The 19,634-nt window shown below is 51.2% G+C and overlaps 1 protein-coding gene and 1 long non-coding RNA gene across 2 annotated transcripts in view; one reads left to right on the top strand and one right to left on the bottom strand.

Annotated features, from left to right (window-relative positions):
* Positions 1 to 5,422, bottom strand: part of LOC139268194 (2-5A-dependent ribonuclease-like) — a 74,212-nt gene extending 68,790 nt beyond the window's left edge. Inside the window, exon 1 of the mRNA XM_070886244.1 lies at positions 5,186 to 5,422. The gene's annotated coding sequence lies outside the window, so the exon portion shown is untranslated. The remainder of the gene's footprint in view (positions 1 to 5,185) is intronic.
* A 3,334-nt stretch (positions 5,423 to 8,756) lies between these two features.
* LOC139268774 (uncharacterized) lies at positions 8,757 to 18,606 on the top strand. The gene is made up of 2 exons (XR_011594102.1): positions 8,757 to 8,881; positions 17,473 to 18,606. It is a non-coding gene; the product is annotated as an uncharacterized lncRNA (long non-coding RNA).
* The last annotated feature ends 1,028 nt before the right edge of the window (positions 18,607 to 19,634 follow it).

The following is a 19,634-nucleotide window of genomic DNA, read 5'->3' as shown; positions in this document are numbered from 1 at the left end:
GTTCTCATGAAGGCCATAGCCCGATCCCATGTCTGGTGGCCTGGTATTGACGCGGACTTGGAGCTCTGCGTCCGAAGGTACACCATTTGTGCCCAACTCAGCAATGCCCCCAGGGAGGCTCCACTGAGCCCCTGGCCCTGGCCTACCAAACCGTGGTCGCGGGTGCACGTAGACTATGCAGGCCCATTCATGGGCAAAATGTTCCTCGTAGTTGTAGATGCATTTTCAAAGTGGATCGAATGCACCATTTTAAACTCGAGCACAACCTCCACCACTGTGGATAGCCTCGCAACCATGTTTGCAACGCACGGAATCCCTGACATATTGGTCAGTGACAATGGTCCGTGCTTCACCAGCGCAGAATTCCAAGACTTTATAATTGACCACGGCATAAATCACGTCAAGATGGCACCGTTCAAGCCGGCCTCCAACGGCCAGGCGGAGAGAGCAGTGCAAATCATTAAACAAGGCATGCTTAAAATCTAAGGTCCCACTCTGCAGGGTCGCCTTTCGCGACTGCTGCTGGCATACAGATCTCGGTCCGCACTCACTGACTGGGATCACCCCCGCGTAACTGTTGATGAAAAGGACTTTAAAAACAAGGCTCTCATTAATCCTCCCAGACATGCACGAAATCGTTCAGGCAAAGCGCCGTAAGATGACGGAGTACCATGACAGAAATTCGAGGGGAAGATGGAATGAGATTGGGGACACAGTGTTTGTACTAAACTATGGCAGGGGTCCCAAATGGCTTGCAGGGACAGTAACGGGCAAGAAAGGAAACAGGCTACTGGTAGTACAAATGGACAATGGCAAAACCTGCCGGAGGCATGTAGACCAAGTCAAAAGTAGATTTACCAACAACACTGCGGAACCAGAGACAGACTACAATGTGGAACTCGCACCACACCTGGTGGACAGAGGGAACAACCTGAGGAAAGGGCAATCCCAACAGACAGCCCAGGCAAGTCAACAACAATCACACCATTCAAAACAGACAGCCCAGGTGAGATATCAGCAACCACACCCAAAGAAAAACAGACACCAAGGCAAACAACTGAACCACAACTCAGACGCTCCACGCGAGAGCGTAGACCACCTGATAGACTGAACCTATAAAGACAATAAGACCTTGGGGAAGGGTGATGTCATGTATCTTACATTATTATATATAACTGTGTAACATTCTATACAAGACTGTAATAAGATATGACCTGTAACCACCAGCATACCTTACCACCGGGGGTGCACTTGCAAGAGACAGGTATATAAGGACAGGTCTCAGGCAAGTGCAGCATTCCAGAGCTGTGAAATAAAGGTGCAGGTCCAGAGTGACCTTGACTTCACTACATGCCTCGTGTGAATCTGTACTGAGGGGACAGGACTTTACAATGGGGGAGGTGCCCAGGCACTGGTGGGGCGGGGGTGGGGTCCAGTCCTCGGGGGAGATGGGTGAGGGGCCCAGTCCCCGAGAGGAGATGGGGGAGGGGCCCAGTCCCCGGGGGAAGATGGGGGAGGAGCCCAGTCCTTGGGGGAAGATGGGGGAGGGGCCCAGTCCCCAGGGGGAGATGGGGGAGGGGCCCAGTCCTCGAGGGGAGATGGGGAAGGGGCCCATTCCCGGGGGGAGATGGGGGAGGGGCCCAGTCCCCGGGGGGAGATGGGGGAGGGGCCCAGTCCCCGGGGGGAGATGGGGGAGGGGCCCAGTCCCCGGGGGGAGATGGGGGAGGGGCCCAGTCCCCGGGGGGAGGGGCCCAGTCCCCGGGGGGAGATGGGGGAGGGGCCCAGTCCTCGAGAGGAGATGGGGGAGGGGCCCAGTCCCTGGGGGGAGATGGGGGAGGGGCCCAGTCCCTGGTGGATTAGGGTCCAGTACCCGGGGGGAAATAGGGGAGTGGCCCAGCCCCCTGGCTGAGATAGGGGGGCTCCCTACTCCCAGGACACTGCGGGGAACGCTCCAGCCATGCTTCAAAATCGTGCTCTGGAATATTTTATGTCCACGTGAGGGGGCAGATCTGGCCTTGCTTTCATGTCTCATCTGAAAGACAGCACCTCTGACAGTGCAGCACTCCATCAGCCTTGATTTCTGTGCCCCAGTTGAATCCACAACATTCGCACTCAGTGGTGAGAGTGCTGCCCACTGAACCAAGTCTGCTACAAGTGTAAAATTCGTTCACAATGCAACAACCTGACCCTGAGAAAAGTATATGCTCTGTAAGTGGTTTTACCCTCGGTGGTTTTGCCCTCGCTGGTTTTGCCCTCGCTGGTTTAGCCCATGGTGGTTTAGCTCGTGGTGGTTTTGCCCGTGGTGGTTTTGAATCACGCCCCCAGTTCTAGACACCGGAATTATAGTGGTGAACAGAAACACACAGTTATAGCCAGATCTTTCAGTCTCAACCGTCACAATGCTTTTATTCAAGTGAAAGCACACACCTGCACCCAGTAAAACACACCCTAGTGATGTAAAACAAACACAGTACAACACACAACCTGGCCCGTCTGAACAGGCCACTAAAGCGAAGTACCCACGTCTTAAACACCCCTGCTCAGATTCAAAAATGCACTTTCGCAATCTGTCCAACAGAATTGTGCGTACGCTTATGATCCGTGCTAAAACCTCCCCACTAAAACCCCTAAGGCTTGGTTGGGACACATGACACCCCTTCACCTATGCAGTGGTCTTAAAGTTGTGTTGGCTGGGATAAATGCTCACCAATTACCCCTCTGGCTGACTCGTTGCTTCTCCCGATGAGGCGTATCTTCTGGTTCTGTACTAATCTGTGATATTCAAGTGCAGTCTCAAACTCAGCTTCCCAGTCGAAATAGCGAGGCTCTCTTTGCTCATATGTTGTTTCTTCTCTCCATCCCAGCCAGAGTGCTCAGTCCTTGTGCGTTGAACGAAGCGAGTCAGCGTCGAAGTGGAGAGAAAGAGAGATGGCTGCAAACTGCCACTTTTATACCTGCAAAATTCTTCTTCTCGTGCCAAAAGTTCAACTGTCCTTTCGCCTGAGGCAGTGCAGCTGAAAGAGCAAAATCAATGTCCTCGGCCTGTTCCTTTGTTACTGGCTGTTTCCTCGATAAGGTTCCAAAGAGTCTCGCTGGTCGAAAAACTTCCTTTGAGCACCAACCAATCCTCTTGATCTCTCACTGATTGTATGGCAAAGGGTGTTCCCCCCCCCCCATCAACCACCATCTTCCTGCCATTTCAGCCATTGGTTCCTGCCCTGCCCACCTGATGTGTATTCCTGTGGGACATGTTTGGACCTGTCCCACATCAGGCTGTCTGCCCTTCTGCAGCAACAGCCAAGTTCCAAAACTTAAAGTCCAAAAGTATAAGTCCAAAAGTTGATGCTTTTGCTGTCGATGTTTTCGCCGAATTCTTACAGCTGTGTTAGTCTACCTGATTTCAGTGCTGGGTAACAGCACCTTGCACCATTTCCAGCTGGCCTTGTCGATGTTGTATTAAATGGACAGTGTAGCCACGATAACATATCCTCACAATTCACAGCCTATATTAAAATAGAACAATACAAAGCACCAGCATGCCACAAGTGGTGGGCAGAAATACAGAGGAGGCAACGAATCAAACGGCGAGTGGAGTTTTGATTGAATCTGAAGACCAATCCTTCTCATGGATCAACTTAAACCCCTGCAACTGCAGCTGCAGAATTATCCCAGGGATGTGGGACCTCCGTTATGTGGAGGGACTAGAGAAGCTGGGATTGTTCTTCTTAGAGCAGAGAAGGTTAAGGGGCGATTTAATGGAGGGCTTTGATAGAGTAGGTCAGGAGAAACCGTTTCCACAGGCAGAGGGTCGGTAACCAGAGGACACAGATTTTCGATAACTGGCACAAAACCCAAGGCGGAGGTGAGGGGAATCTTTTTACGCAGCGAGTTGTTGTGATCTGGAATGCACTGCCTGAAAGGGCGGTGGAAGCAGATTCAGTAGAAACTAAGGGAATTGGTTAATTCTTAAAAAGGAAGCATTAGCAGGGCTGTAGGGAAAGAGTCGGGAGTGGGACTAAGGGCCGGCACTGACACGATGGGCTGAATGGCCCCTTCTGTGCTGTCTGATTCTATGTTTAAGCAGACTCACAGTGTGATCAGTAGCCCAGCTGGCCTGTGTACTGAACATACCCATCCAGCCCCTCACAGAATCAGAGAAATTTACAGGATGAAAGGAGGCCATTCGGCCCATCGTGTCTGCGCCGGCCAACAAAGAGCTACCCAGCCTAATCCCATTTTCCAGCTCTGGGTCCATAGCCCTGTAAGTTACGGCACTTCAAGTGCACATCCAAGTACTTTTTAAATGTGGTGAGGGTTTCTGCCTCTACCACCCTTTCAGGCAGTGAGTTCCAGACCCCCACCACTCTCTGGGTGAAGACATTTCCCCTCAAATCCCCTCTAAACCTCCTATCAATTACTTTAAATCTATGCCCCCAGTTGTTGACCAGTCTGCTAAGGGAAAAGGTCCGTCCTATCCACTCTATCTAGGCCCCCTCATAATTTTATATACCTCAATAAGGTCTCCCCTCAGCCTCCTCTGTTCCAAGGAAAACAATCCCAGCCTATCGAATCTTTCCTCATAGCTAAAATTCTCCAGTCCAGGCAACATCCTCGTAAATCTCCTCTGTACCCTCTCTCGTGCAATCACATCTTTCCTCTTCTAAGTATTTCACAAACTGATAGCTGTAATCAACAATCTTAATAAACGCCTTTGCATCTGGAGTTTGCAGCCTGCAGCTGTGTGAAAGGTTGTGGGATATGGTGCACAGGAGCAGTCACAGACAGCAGACTATTCAGGCCTTCAGAGAGTTAACAATCACGCTGGGTTTTTAGGCCCAAACGCAAGTGGGATTTATTGAACAACCTCCCTGCTCCTTTCCAACCCAGGAACAGCCTGATCACATGATAGAAAAGGCAAATGCTTTCAGAAATGAAACTCATCGTTTGCTCCTTGTAAATTTCATTGATGTTTCAGTTTGTTTCGCAGATTACAACAAACCCAAAGTTAACATTAAGCAGACGGGTTACAAATACTGTATCACCAGGAAACAGTCTGTTATTAAGACACTTTCACTTTCAGTATCATTAATGCAGCCCTTGCAGAGCTGGTACAGAAACATACTGTCCAAAATTAAATCAAACACCAACAGATGCAGCTTTTAAAGTGTTCAGATTCTAAACTCACCCATTTATAAACTCTTCGTCCAAAGTTCTTTGTCGTTTCTCTGTTGAAGAAAACAGACTAAACAATATACTTGCTGCTTTTCGACCCACTCTCTGTTTCTCACTTCAAAAGTACTTAACTGTGTGTTTGTGTTGAAAGTGGGTGTGGTGTTGAACGGAGCGCCAGACCAGTGCGTCCCGCCCCCAAACCACAGTAAACTAAACAGATGAGAAGAGTGACCCAGGGGCCTTCCGTCTTCTCCTATAACATTAACCAGCGCGACAAAACTCAAGCTTTATTTTCACCCCAAAGGTGGCAGACATTGAGAAACTATTGGAGACATTCCAAAATGTGGCTAACAGTAAAGTGCTTTGGGACGTCCTGAGGATATGGCCCTGGCTTTTATAGAGGACTTGCATTTCTATAGCGCCTTTCACAAACTCAGGACGTCCCAAAGCGCTTTACCCCCAGTTAAGTACTTTTGAAGTGTAGTCACTGTTGTAATCATAGAATCACACATCAAACATTGGGCCCATCGTGCCTGTGCTGGCGCTTTGAAAGAGCGATCCAAGTGTCCCACTCCCCCTGCTCTTTCCCCATAGCCCTGAAAATGTTTCTCTCTCAAATATTTACCGAATTCCCTTTTGAAAGTTACTATTGAATCAGCTTCAGGCAGTGCATTTCAGATCAGAACAACTCGCTGCGTAATGCAGGAAACACAGCAGCCAATCTGCGCACAGCAAGCACCCACTAACAGCAATGTGATAATGATCAAATATTCTGTTTTTGTGATGTTGGTTGAGGAGTGAATATTGTCCAACACACAGGGGGAGAACTCCTCTGCTCTTCTTCAAAATAGTGCCATGGTATCTTTTACACCCACCTGAGAGAGCAGGGTTAACGTCTCATCCGACAGATAGCACCTCCAACAGTGCAGCACTTTCTCATTTTTGTATGATAAGGGAGTCAAGGGTTATGGGGAGCAGGCAGGGAAGTAGAGTTGAGACCAGGATCAGATCAGCCATGATCTTGCTGAATGACGGAGCAGGCTCGAGGGGCCGTATGGCCGACTCCTGCTCCTATTTCTTATATTCTTATGTTCTCAGCACTAGCCGCCCTTAAAGGCGGCCAGCAACATCATTGTTATTTGTTGGCCGACTGCCAGGTCGTGCCGACAATTATGGCTGCGGGTTCTGCCGGGCTGCCAACACGCAGCCTGTCACCCTCCCCCCTCACCCCCTCCTCTCTTGGGTGCCAGACAGCTGGCCCAACCTAAACTCTGCCTGGTGGTCCAGCGTTTGTCACGAAAGTGGCTGCAGAGTTCACAGTGGCCCTCCCCTTTAACTGACAGGGAGTGACTTGTGACGCGCCAGCACGATGACTTCGAGCATCGGATGCTCCGCCCTGCCCCCATTTCCGCCCTGCTTTAAAAAAACCCTGATGTGCTGCATTTCACCGGTTTGGCTGGCATCTGCACTGGGGCGGCCTGAACACTTCAGGAGCGGACGGCAATTTCAGCCCCGATGTATTATCGATAGAACTCGGATTTTCTCAGGACAAGTAACGTATGAGGCAGCACCCGTGTCCAACATGTGTGTTGCCTGCCAACCCATGCCAGTTATACCTTTCGCCATCTTTCTTCTCCAAGGTCGGCATTGTCCTCTCCTCCATCCTCAGTCGTCTGGCTTGGTGCAGTATGCACCTTGGAACCCCATGAAACACTCCCTCGGGACGTCTCCCAGATATTTAAGCCTGCAGTTAATCTGAGAGCAGCAATAGTTCACCGCCAGCAATACCAGAGTTATACTGCCGACTGCCACAGTTGAGAATCCATATTACAGTCACCACGAGAGAACCCTGTCTATTTCAAGAGCATATGCAGGTGTGTTTCAAAGATGCTAAAACTGCTCAGTTGTTAAAATTCCCAGGAGTCCCAGCAGGAAGCCGATGATCGATTATCAGAGCTGGTTCAACACCACGATAGAGTTCTGCCCCAAACAGCTTGCAAATCTCATTTTGTCAGCAGTGCAAAATGAACAGCACAACTGCTTTATCCCCCTGTCGGTGCTGCCCAGTTCCAGCCTGGGTGACCCAGTCAGTAGAGTTCAGACTTGTAATCTGACGGTCCAGGGTTCCAGTCTCTGTTCAGGTGTTGCTTTTGTGTCAGCCGGCATTCAGAGGGTAGCACTCGGATGAGTCAGGAGGTTGTGGGTTCAAGTCCCACTCCAGAGCTTGAGCACATTAATCCAGGGTGACACTCCAGTGGAGTGCTGAGGGAGCGCTGCATGTCGGAGATGCTGCCTTTCGGATGAGATGTTAAACCCAGGCCCCGTCCGCCCTCTCAGGTGAACATAAAAGATCCCTTGGCACTATTGTGAAGAAGAGCAGGGGAGTTATCTGTGGAATTCTCTGCAACAGAGAGCTGTGGAGGCTGGACCATTGAATATATTTAAGACGGAGATTGACAGATTTTTGAGCGATTATGGGGAGTGGGCAGGGAAGTGGCGCTGAGCCCAAGATCAGATCAGCCATGAATGGCAGAGCAGGCTCGAGGGACCAAATGGCCTACTCCTGCTTCTATTTCTTATGTTAACCAGAAGCCAATGTCACTGAGCACATGGGCGAGGAGTGAATGGGACTTGGGCGAGCAGACAGGGCTTCGGTTTAACGTCTCATCCGAAAGACTCCCCGCCCCCCAAATCACTGCAACACTCCCCCTCAGTACTGCCCCTCCGACAGTGCAGCACTCCCTTAGTATTGTCCCTCTGACAGTGCAGCACTCCCTCAGTACTGCCCCTCCGACAGTGCAGCACTCCCTCAGTACTGCCCCTCCGACAGTGCAGCATTCCCTCAGTACTGCCCCTCCAACAGTGCAGTGCACTCTCAGTACTGCCCCTCCAGAGTGCGACACTCCCTCAGTACTGCCATTCCAACAGTGCAGCGTTCTCTCAGTATTGTCCCTCTGACAGTGCAGCACTCCCTCAGTACTGCCCCTCCGATAGTGCAGCACTCCCTCAGTACTGCTCCTGTGACAGTGCGGCACTCCCTCAGTACTGCCATTCCGACAGTGCAGCACTCCCTCAGTGCTGCCCCTCCGATAGTGCGGATCTCCCTCAGTACTGCCCCGCCGATAGTGAGGAACTCCCTCAGTACTACCCCGCCGATAGTGCGGAACTCCCTCAGTACTGCCCCTCCGATTTGCCCCGCCGATAGTGCGGAACTCTCTCAGTACTGCCCCTCTGATAGTGCTGAACTCCCTCAGTACTGCCCCTCAGACAGTGCAGCACTCCATCAGTACTGCCCCTCCGATAGTGCGGCACTCCCTCAGTACTGTCCCTCTGATAGTGCGGCACTCCCTCAGTACTGCCCATCCGCCTGCGCTGGTGGTCACAGCACGTTCCCCGAGTGGAACAGGGAGGGACGGGACGGGACCCCAGCAATGCGAGGTGACAAGACTCACTTAGGCTCCGCCAGGCAGCGAGGAAGGGGGGGGGGGGGGGACTGTGACGTCATCGCGGACCACCCACTCGGGCAGGGAGCGGCGACACGTGACGGCAGGGAGCTGCGGGGATTGGTCCCCGGGAGAGGGGGGTGCGCGCGATTGGAGGTGAAAGATCGAGTACTGGTTGCGTGGGCCGCGGATCCACGAGCGGCCAGCAGTAAACCGATCTCCCGGCAATGGATCGGCGCCCGCTCACCGCGGCCTTCCTCCGTGAGGTATATGTTTATAATATTGTGTATGTATGTGTATGTGTGAGAGAGAGAGAGCTGGGGCCCACGCAGTTCTGTGGTTCCACGGGCCAGCAGTCAGTCAATCCCCCCGGGGCCCGCCCTTTCCCTCCGCGGGCCCGCAGCCTGGGGGTCGGGTATTGAGCGGATTGCCCCCCCGCCCCCCAGTGCTGTAACCTCCGGGGCTCCGGGCCCTGAGCTGGATGGTGGGATTACCCTGGATTGCTGTGTTTCGGCCTGTGGGGACACGATGGGCCGGAATGGCCTCCTTCTGTGCTGTAAATGTCTCTGATTCTCTGTCACACAAACCGCCTGGCACCAGGCGGTGAACCCAGCGCGGTGGGTGTGTGTGTCTGTGTGTGCGGGGATCTGCGCTCTGCGCCCACTCACAACACAAGGAAATAGGAGTCGGCCCCTCGAGTCTGCTCCGCCAGTCAATACGATCATGGCTGACCACACTCAACCAGGCCAACATCCCCAGCATCGAAGCACTGACCACACTTGATCAGCTCCACTGAGCAGGCCACATTGTTCATATTGTGTTCCTAACACAGATGAGGCTGCACACAGGGAGGTTAAAGTAACAGTGATCTCAGTCTTTATTAAGACACTCCAGATTGAGTAACAGGCCTTAGGGGCTAGCTTATATGCAGTGCTCCCAAGGGATGCGCTCCCTGGTGGCGGAACATGGGAGTGCATGCTTTATAGATACACAACATCACTCCCCTCCAAAATCAAAGTGAAAACTATTTACAAGGTGAGGAGGTCGGGAGCCTTTCTTTCCCTGCTGGACCGCCTCGGTACAAATGTTTGTTCTGGTGTGTTGGTTGTGCCCTCGCTGAGCTGGCGTGTTGTTGGCCCTGCAGGGCTGCTGGGTGAGCCTGGCCTTGCTGGGCTGTTGGGCGTGATGGGTTCAATTTCCTGGCCCAGCGTGGTGTCGTTGAACTTTGGGTGTGTTTTGTGGGCTCGAAAAAGGTGGTGTCTGCTGTGGGTTGTTCAGGGCAGTCTGTGAACCGCAGCCTCGTTTGGTCCAGGTACTTTCAGCAAATTTTTCCACTGTCTAGTTTGATTACAAACACCCTACTCCCTTCTTTAGCTATCACTGTGCCCGGGATCCACTTGGGACCATGTCCATAATTTAGCACATACACAGGGTCATTCAGATCAATTTCCCGTGACACAGTGGCGCGGCCATCGTTTGCATTTTGTTGCTGCTGCCTGCTCTCTACCTGATCATGCAGGTTGGGGTGAATCAGCGAGAGTCTGGTTTTAAGTGTCCTTTTCATGAGTAGCTCAGCCGGGGGCACCGCTGTGAACGAGTGGGGTCTCGTGCGGTAGCTGAGCAGTACTCTGGACAGGCGGGTTTGGAGTGAGCCTTCTGTGACTCGTTTAAGGCTCTGTTTGATGGTTTGTACTGCCTGCTCTGCGTGCCCATTGGAGGCTGGTTTAAACGGGGTCGAGTTGACATGTTTGATCCCATTGCGGGTCATGAATTCTTTAAATTCAGCACTGGTGAAACATGGCCCGTTGTCACTGACCAGTATGTCAGGCAGGCCGTGGGTGGCAAACATGGCCCTCAGGCTTTCAATGGTGGTGGTGGCGGTGCTTCCCGACATTATTTCACATTCAATCCATTTTGAAAAAGCATCCACCACCACCAGGAACATTTACCGAGAAACGATAGTCCACATTGTCGACATGGATCCTTGACCATGGTCTGGAGGGTCAGGACCACAAACATAGTGGTGTCTCTCTGGGTGCGTTGCTCAACTGAGCACACACGCTGCATTGCCATACACAGAACTCTTAAGTCAGAATCGATATCGGGTCACCACTCGTGGGATCTGGCTATTGCTTTCATCATTACTATACCCAGGTGTGTGCTGTGGCGATCTGAGATGAACGTCTCCCTGTCCTTTTTGGGTAGCACTACGCGGTTACCCCACAACAGGCAGTCTGCCTGAATGGACAGCTCGTCTTTTCGCCGCTGGAACGGCTTGATAAGCTCTTGCATTTCAACGGGGATGCTGGCCCAGCTCCCATGCAGTACACAGTTTTTTTTTTACTAGGGACAGCAGAGGATCTTGACTGGTCCAAGTCCTAATCTGGTGGGCCGTGACAGGTAATTTATCATTTTCAAACGCTTCCATGACCATCAACAAATCTGCGGGCTGTGCCACCATCAACAAGTTTGCAGGGGCTGCGCCATTTCCACCCCCGTGGTGGGCAATGGTAGCCGACTGAGAGCATCCGCACAGTCCTCGGTGCATGGCCTGTGACGGATGGAATAGATATACGCTGATAGCGCGTGTGCCCACCTTTGTATGCGGGCTAAGGCATTAGTATTTATCCCCTTGTTTTCAGCGAACAGGGATATGAGGGACTTGTGATCGGTTTCCAGCTCAAATTTGAGGCCAAACAGGTACTGATGCATTTTCTTTACGCCGAACACACGTGCTAATGCCTCTTTCTCAATCATGCTGTAGAATCTCTTGGCCTTTGACACTCTCCTGGAAGCATAGGCGACAGGTTGCAACTTCCCCGCCACGTTAGCTTGTTGTAATACGCAACTGACTCCGTACGACGACACATCACATGCTAGCACGAGACTTACATGGGTTATACAATACAAGCAGCTTGTTGGAGCATAAAATGTTTCTGGCTTTCTCAAAAGCAATTACTTGTTTTTTTTTCTCCATAACCAGTTCTCGCCTTTAAGCACTAACACATGTAGAGGCTCGAAGAGGGTGCGTAACCTGGGTAGGAAGTTACCAAAATCACCTCCGTGACGTCGTGTGGCCTGGTCGTGTTTCTGATAGCCTCTGTCTTGACGTCTGTGGGCCGAATGCCGTCCGCCGCTATCTTTCTCCCCAAAAACTCCACTTCTGTTGCCATGATGACGCATTTCGACCTCTTCAGCCGCAGCCCTACGCGATTCAGTCGCTGGAGGACCTCCTCCAGGTTTTGTAGGTGCTCAACGGTGTCCTGACCCGTGACCAATATGTCGTCCTGAAAAACCACCATGCGTGGTACCGACTTGAATAGGCTCTCCATGTTTCTCTGGAAGATCGCTGCAGACGACCGAATTCCAAACGGGCATCTGTTGTAGATGAACAGTACCTTGTACGTGTTGATGCAGGTGAGGCCCTTCGAAGACTCCTCCAGCTCCTGCGTCATGTGGCCGAAGTCAGGTCAAGCTTGGTGAATGTCTTGCCTCCTGCCAGTGTCGCAAATAGGTCGTTTGCCTTAGGTAGCGGGTATTTGTCCTGTAGCGAGAAACGATTAATAGTTACTTTATAATCGCCGCAAATCCTGACCGTGCCATCACTTTTGTGTACTGGAACAATCAGGCTGGCCCACTTGTTGAATTCCACTGGTTAGATGATACCCCTGCGTTGCAGCCTGTCCAGCTCGATTTCCACTCTCTCTCTCATCATGTGAGGTACCGCTTGCGCCTTGTGGTGAATGGGTCGTGCCTCTGGGACCAAGTGGATCTGCACCTTCGCCTCGGAAAAGTTTCCAATGCGTGGCTCAAAAAGGGAAGGAAATTTGTTAAGAACCTGGGTACATGAGGCCTCATCGACATGTGATAGCACTCGGATGTCATCCCAGTTCCAACGGATTTTGCCCAGCCAGCTCCTTCCAAGCAGTGTGGGGCCATCGCCCGGGACAATCCAAGTGGCAGTTCGTGCGTCGTGCCCTCGTAGGTGACCTTGACCATAGCGCTGCCCAGGACAGTGATAAGCTCTTTGGTGTACGTTCTCAGTTTTGTGTGGATGGGGCTCAGGGCTGGTCTGTGTGCCTTGTTGCACCACAGTCTCTCAAACATCTTTTTACTCATGATGGATTGGCTAGCGCCAGTGTCCAGTTCCATGGCTATGGGTAAGCCATTCAATTTTACGTTTAGCATTATAGGTGGACATTTCGTCAAAAATGTGTGCACCCCTTGTACTTCAGCATCTGCTTCCTCTCTCTGAGGCTTGAAATTGTTTAGATCCACCATGGACTGATCTTCCTCTGCCACGTGGTGGTTAACAGGTCGTTGGAGGTGCCCCATTGTTCGACAGCTCTTGCAAGCATACCCTTTGCAGCCGCATGAATAGGCTGAATGGAAGCCTCCACAATGCCAACAAGATGTGAATTGCCTTGCATTCATCCTTTGTTGCGGACTCTGAGTCATCTGGGTCACCTGAGGCCTGCTGGCAGTTGCAGACTCGTAGTTTCTGCCCTGTACATTTCTGCTCGCAAACACAGTTCCAGTTAATTTATGAACATTGCTAGCACTTGTGTGTTGAGATATTTGTTTGGTGGACATAAACATCTGTGCTATCGCAATGGCCTTACTGAGGGTCGGTGACTCTACAGTCAAAGGTTTTCGTAGGATGGTCTTGTGGCCAATGTCCAGTACAAAAAAGTCTCTGAGCATTTTCTCCAGGTAGCCATCAAACTCACATTGTCCTGCAAGTCGCCTTAGCTCAGTGACGTAGCTTGGCACTTCCTGACCTTCAGATCACTGGCACATGTAGAACCGATACCTCGCCATCAGCATGCTCTGCCTCGGGTGAAGATGCTCCCGAACCAGTGTACACAGCTCCTCATACGACTTATCTGTGGGTTTCACCAGAGCCAGAAAATTCTTCATGAGGCTGTAGGTCGTTGCTCCGCAGACCGTGAGGAGGACCGCTTTCCTTTTTGCAGCGCTCCTTCTCTGTCCAGCTCGTTGGCTACAAAGTACTGGTCTAGTCGTTCGACATAGACTTCCCTGTCCTCACCCTCCCAGAACTTCTCCAGAATGCCCACAGCTTGCTGCATCTTTGCGTTGGATTCGTGTACTTGTCGCCAGTTGTTGTGTTCCTAACACAGATGAGACTGCACACAGGGAGGTTAAAGTAACAGTGACCTCAGTCTTTATTAAGACACTCCAGAGTGAGTAACAGGCCTTAGGGGCCGGTTTATATACGGTGCTCCCAGGGATGCTGGGTCCTTTGGGACTTCAGGGGATGTGCTCCCTGGTTGCAGAACATGGGAGTGCATGCTTTACAGATACACAACAGTTCACAGGCTAGATACGAGACTCCCAAAGCAAATGCTCTACTCAGAACTCCTACACGGCAAACGAGACAAAGGTGGGCAGAGGAAATGTTACAAGGACACCCTCAAAGTCTCCCTGATAAAGTGCAACATCCCCACTTGCATCTGGGAGTCCCTGGCCTAAGACTGCCCTAAGTGGAGGAAGTGCATCCGGGAGGGCACTGAGCACCTCGAGTCTCATCGCTGAGAGCATGAGAAACCAAGCGCAGGCAGCGGAAAGAGTGTGCGGCAAACCTGTCCCACCCTCCCTTTCCCTCAACGACTATCTGTCCCACCTGTGACAGAGACTGTGGTTCTCGTATTGGACTGTTCAGCCACCTAAGAACTCACTTCAGGAGTGGAAGCAAGTCTTCCTCGATTACGAGGTACTGCCTATGATGATAATGGCTGAACTCATCATGGACTCCACTTCCCCGCCCGCTCCCCCGGCGCTCAGGCCGCAAACCGGCTCCGGCTGCTGTACGAGTGCCGGTGAACCCGGCCGGGGAGGGTGGGTGACCGGGCCCCCCTCCCGCTCACCCTCCCTCCCCGCCACCCCCCACCCCCCCCAGGGTCGGGCCGAGTGGTGGGGAAGCGGCGGTGGAATGGCGAACCAGGCCGCAGTCAGGCTCCCACCCCCACACACCTGCTGAAGAAGCTCTGGTGGGGGGTGGGGTGGTGGGTGGGCGGCGGCCCCATCCACACCCCCCCCCCCCGGGGAACTGCAGCTCGGTTTGATGTCTGTCCCGCTGGCCCTGAGCATGTAACCAGGGTGTTGGGGCAGCGCTGCCCGGGTAGCAGGGGACGAGGCGGGAGGCGGTTGTTGCTCTGCTGTCAACTTCAAAAACTTGTGGTGAAACATCCCAAGACTCTCCACGGGAACGTAACGTAAATCAAAATCAGGCATCGAGCCACATTGGGAGAGATTAGCGCAGGAAGGAGCTTTGTAAAAGAGGGAAGAGAGGTTTAGGGAGCTAATTCCAAAGCTTGGGGCCAAAGCAGCAGAAGGCTCAGCCAGCAATGGTGCACCGATTAAAATTGGAGTTGTTCGAGGGCAGAATTAGAGGAGCGCAGACACCTCCCGGGGGCGAGGCGAGCTGCTGGAGATAATTACAGAGATAGGGACATGGGCAGCAGAGTTTTGGATCACCTCTAGTTTAGAGGCTAGAAGATGGGAGGCCAGCCCCGGAGAGCGTTGGAACAGTCGAGTCTCAAGGTAGCAAAGGCATGGATGAGGGTTTCAGCCGCAGGTGAGCTGAGGCAGGGATGGAGCGAGGCGATGTTGGAGGTAGAAATAGGCGATGCCCCAGATATGTGGCCGGAAGCTCATCTTGGTATCAAATAGGATGCCAAGGTTGTGAACAGTCTGGTTCAGCCTCAGCTAGTGGCCAGGGAGAGAGATGGAGTCGGCGGCTAGGGAAAGGTATTTGTGGCGAAGACAATGGCTTTGGTCTTTCCAATATTTAAAGGGAGGAATTTACTGGACATCGGACAAGCAATTTAGAGACAGTGGGTCGAGAGAAGTGGTGGTGAGGTAGAGCTGGGTGTTGTCAGCTTATATGTGGAAACTGATGCCGTGTCTTTGGATGATGTCGCCGAGGGGCAGCATGCAGATGAGGAATAGGAGGGGGCCAAGGATAGATCCTTGGGGGGGACACCAGAGGTAACGATACGAGAGTGGGAAGAGAAGCCGTGGTAGATGATTCCGTGCCTACGATTGAATAGATAGGAATGGAGCCAAGTGAATTCAGTCCCACCCGGCTGCACGATGGAGAGGTGTTGGAGGAGGTTGGCGTGGTCAACTGTGTCAAAGGTGGCAGACAAATACAGAAGCACGAGGAGGAATGGTTTGTTGCAGTCACATGTGACATTGAGAGCCGTTTCGGTACTGTGACCGGGACAGAAACCTGATTGGAAGGATTCAAGCACGGAGTTGCAAGTAAGTTGGGAGGTGACAACGCGTTCGAGGACTTTGGAGAGAAGTGGGATGTTGGAGATGGGGCGGTAGTTTGCATGGACAGAGGGATCAAGTGTGGGTTTTTTGAGGCAAGGGATGTTGCTGATAGGTGACTGCAGATTTGAAGGGGAGTGGTACAGTAACTGCAGAGGGGACTGTTAACTATATCTGCTAACATTGGGACCAGGAAGGGAAGTTGGGTGGTCAGCCATTTGGTGGGAATAGGGTCGAGAGAGCAGGAGGTGGGTCTCGTGGCCCAGCTGAGCTTGGATAGGGCATGAGGGTAGAAAGGCACTTGATCCGGCTACCGCGCTCCAATGTGATGGAATACTCTCCACTGCCCTGGATCAGTGCAGCTCCAACAACACTCAAGAAGCTTGACACAATCCAGGACAAAGCAGCCCGCTTGATCGGCAGCCGTCCAGCGCCTTAAGCATTCACTCCCTCCATCACCGGTGTACTGTGGCCACAGTGTGTATTATGCAATGGCTGTGGCTCAGTGGGTAGCACACTCACCTCTGAGTCAGAAGGTTGTGGGTTTATTGTGGGAGCACCTTCACCACACGGGCTGCTGCTGTCCATGACGGTGCCTCACCACCACTGAGTCAAGGGCAATGAAGGAGGCCAATAGATGCCGGCCTTGTCGGTGACGCCCACAGCCCAAGAGTCAATCTTTAAACCCCGCCTATAGAGGGGTCGTCTCCTGCCCGAGTGTCGGTGCCCGGACTCCACTAATTCTCAGCAGAGGGATGCAAATGATGACTACAGTATTGGGAAATGTGATGTTACTGATCTTCAAAACAAATGCTCTGATGCATCCTTTAGCTCATGGGAGGATATTCAGCTGAGAGTCCCTGGTTACAGATAAGTAACTCGGGAGGCACTGGGTAATCGCTGCCTCCTCTGAAACTATACAGTATGTGGTCAGTTAGTGATGTAGTGGGGTGGACACGAATAATTATTTCATGTTGTAGACAGAGGGGGCCTGGAACCTGTGATCATTTCAATATGGTAAGTGAATATTTAGTACAATATAATTGTGCTTGATAATATCTATCTTTTGTTAATCTTGAGCAGCAGGATCACGAATGATGAATTTATTTTCATGTTGATGTCACCATGAGGCTCAAAGTAAATGCTCTGATGTGTCCAGCAGCTCAGGGAGCAGATTTCACCATAAGCTGCTGAGGAAATGGGGCTTGAGTCTCTCCAGCTAGTTGCACAGTTTTTAATCGTGTTCCCCTGCTCATCTAGTCATTGCACAGATAGCTGAAGGTAACGCTCGCTACTCCAGGATAACTTGTGGGTTGTGCTCACAGCCTGTTGTGAAGCTTTCATCCCCAGCCGGTAAATAGACATCATGTAAAGACAAGACATTCCTGTTTTAGCCCAGGGCGTAAGTTGCTTGGTGCTTGATCACTTTTGTAAAGTAGGATTTCAGTCTCTGAAGTGATTGATCCTTTCCTGTGACTGAGGACAAACTGTTATGTAAAACCAACTGGTTTGATGCTAACTCTTGGGCTGATGCTAACTCTTGCCTTTGATCTAACAGGGACTGTCACGTGAGAGCAGACAGGGACTGGGCCACTGGGCGTTTATTGTGGATCTCGCTGCTCTGAGGAACCCAGGCCAGGCGTTGAACATGTTAAAATCATAGATTGCACAACGTGTTGGGCCTTTACCTGGTATGGTGGCTTGCTCAAACTCAAAGAATCAACATTAAAACAAAACAAAACAGTATGTTCTTTGTGAAGGGAGGATGCTGTGGTCACTGCGACCATGTATTTGGAGGGGTGTGATGCTCAGCAGGGGGAGCCTTGACTGATCCTTCCCCCCCCTCCCCCCCCCTCCATGTAATGCTCCGTGGGAGTAACCTGACTGATCTCCCACTCACCCCCAGTGTGATTGATTCTGACTCCATCCCTCTCCCTAGCATCAATCTGAGAGTGAACAAGACTGTTCGCAGCCTAGGTGTCATATTTGACCCTGAAATGAGCTCCAGCTGCATACTCGCATAACAAAAACCACCTATTTCTACCTCCCTAACATCGCCTGCCTCTGCCCCTGCCTCAGCTCTTCTGCTGCTGAAACCATTGTTCATATCTTTCCCTCAACGACTATCTGTCCCACCTGTGACGGGGACTGTGGTTCTCGTATTGGACTGTTCAGCCACCTAAGGTCTCACTTTTATTGTGGAAGCAAGTTTTCCTCGATTCCGAGGGACTGCCTATGATGATGACCTCTAGACTTGACTACTCCTGTGGATAAGTAAAATGGATATATGAAAATGTATAAGCCATGGAAAAATAACTAAGAGAATGTCAGATGGCAAATAATACAACATCAGCACAATTAACAGACTGTCTCAAGGTTTTAAGCTACTAATCATGCCAGTAAAAATTGTAACATTTAGAAACTATGCATAAGCTTTAGTAAAAACAGCTACTATAGATGTTGGCTCATGAGTGGACAATGGAAAGGAGGGACCAAAAGGGGATAGGATGAACTAGGATGTCACTCTAATTGTATCTTGTTATCTTGTACCAAAAATTGTATAACTGTGCTTTCGCAATGTAAACTTACTTGTCCGTAGGAAGGGTGTACGTTCTATCAAGACGGTACTCCTTCTGTCTGATAAGTCTCGGCCGGCCGGTGAAAAATAAAGACTGTTTTGTTTAAAGCACAATCGGTGTTCGCGTTAGTGTATTCACTGAAACAGATTGAAGGAAAAGAATCCGGATCAACATTCCCACTCACTCCTGGCTGGCATCCCACATTCCACACTACGAAAACTTGAGGTCATCCAAAACTCATGCCCTAACTCGCATCAAGTCACGATCACCCATCACCCCTGTGCTTTCTGCCCTACATTGGCTCCCGGTTAAACAACGCCTCGATTTCAAAATTCTCATCCTTGTTTACAATTCACTCCATGGCCTCGCCCCTCCCTATTTCTAATCTTTTTTAGCCTCACAACCCCACAAGATGTCTGTGCTCCTCAAATCTTGCTCTCTTAATCATCCAACATTATAACTGCTCAACCATTGGTGCCTTCAGCTGTTTGGGGCCTTAAGCTCTGGAACTCCCTCCCTAAACCTGTCTGCCTCTCTCTCTTTCCTCCTTTTAAGATGCTCCTTAAAACCCACCTCTAACCAAGCTTTTGGTCATCTGCCTTAATTTCTTTTGTGGCTTGATGTCAAATTTATCTGTTCTGTCTTGTAACACTGCTGTGAAGGAAGCACCTTGGGACGTTTTACTACCTTAAAGGCGCTATAGAAATAAAAGTAGTCATTTTTATTTTTAAACTGCAGGCCAGCTAATAATGTGTGCGATGAATACTGTAGCCAGAACTATTAATCTTGAGCAGCAGGATCACAAATGATGTGTTTATTTTCATGTTGATGTCACCAGGAGGCTCAAAGTAAACGCTCTGATGTGTCCAGCAGCTCAGGGAGCAGATTTCACCATAAGCTGCTGAGGAAATGGGGCTTGAGTCTCTCCAGCTAGTTGCACAGTTTTTAATCGTGTTCCCCTGCTCATCTAGTCATTGCACAGATAGCTGAAGGTAACGCACGCTTCTCCAGGATAACTTGTGGGTTGTGCTCACAGCCTGTTGCGATCCTTTCATCCCCAGCCGGGCTCAGTAAATAGTCACCGTGTAAAGACAAGACATTCCTGTTTTGGGGCAGGGCGTAGGTTGCTTGGAGCTTGATC

The sequence above is a fragment of the Pristiophorus japonicus genome, chromosome 8 (assembly GCF_044704955.1).
Source record: "Pristiophorus japonicus isolate sPriJap1 chromosome 8, sPriJap1.hap1, whole genome shotgun sequence".
In the NCBI taxonomy this organism is placed as follows: domain Eukaryota; kingdom Metazoa; phylum Chordata; class Chondrichthyes; family Pristiophoridae; genus Pristiophorus; species Pristiophorus japonicus.
This window is presented reverse-complemented; position numbering and strand designations above follow the sequence as displayed.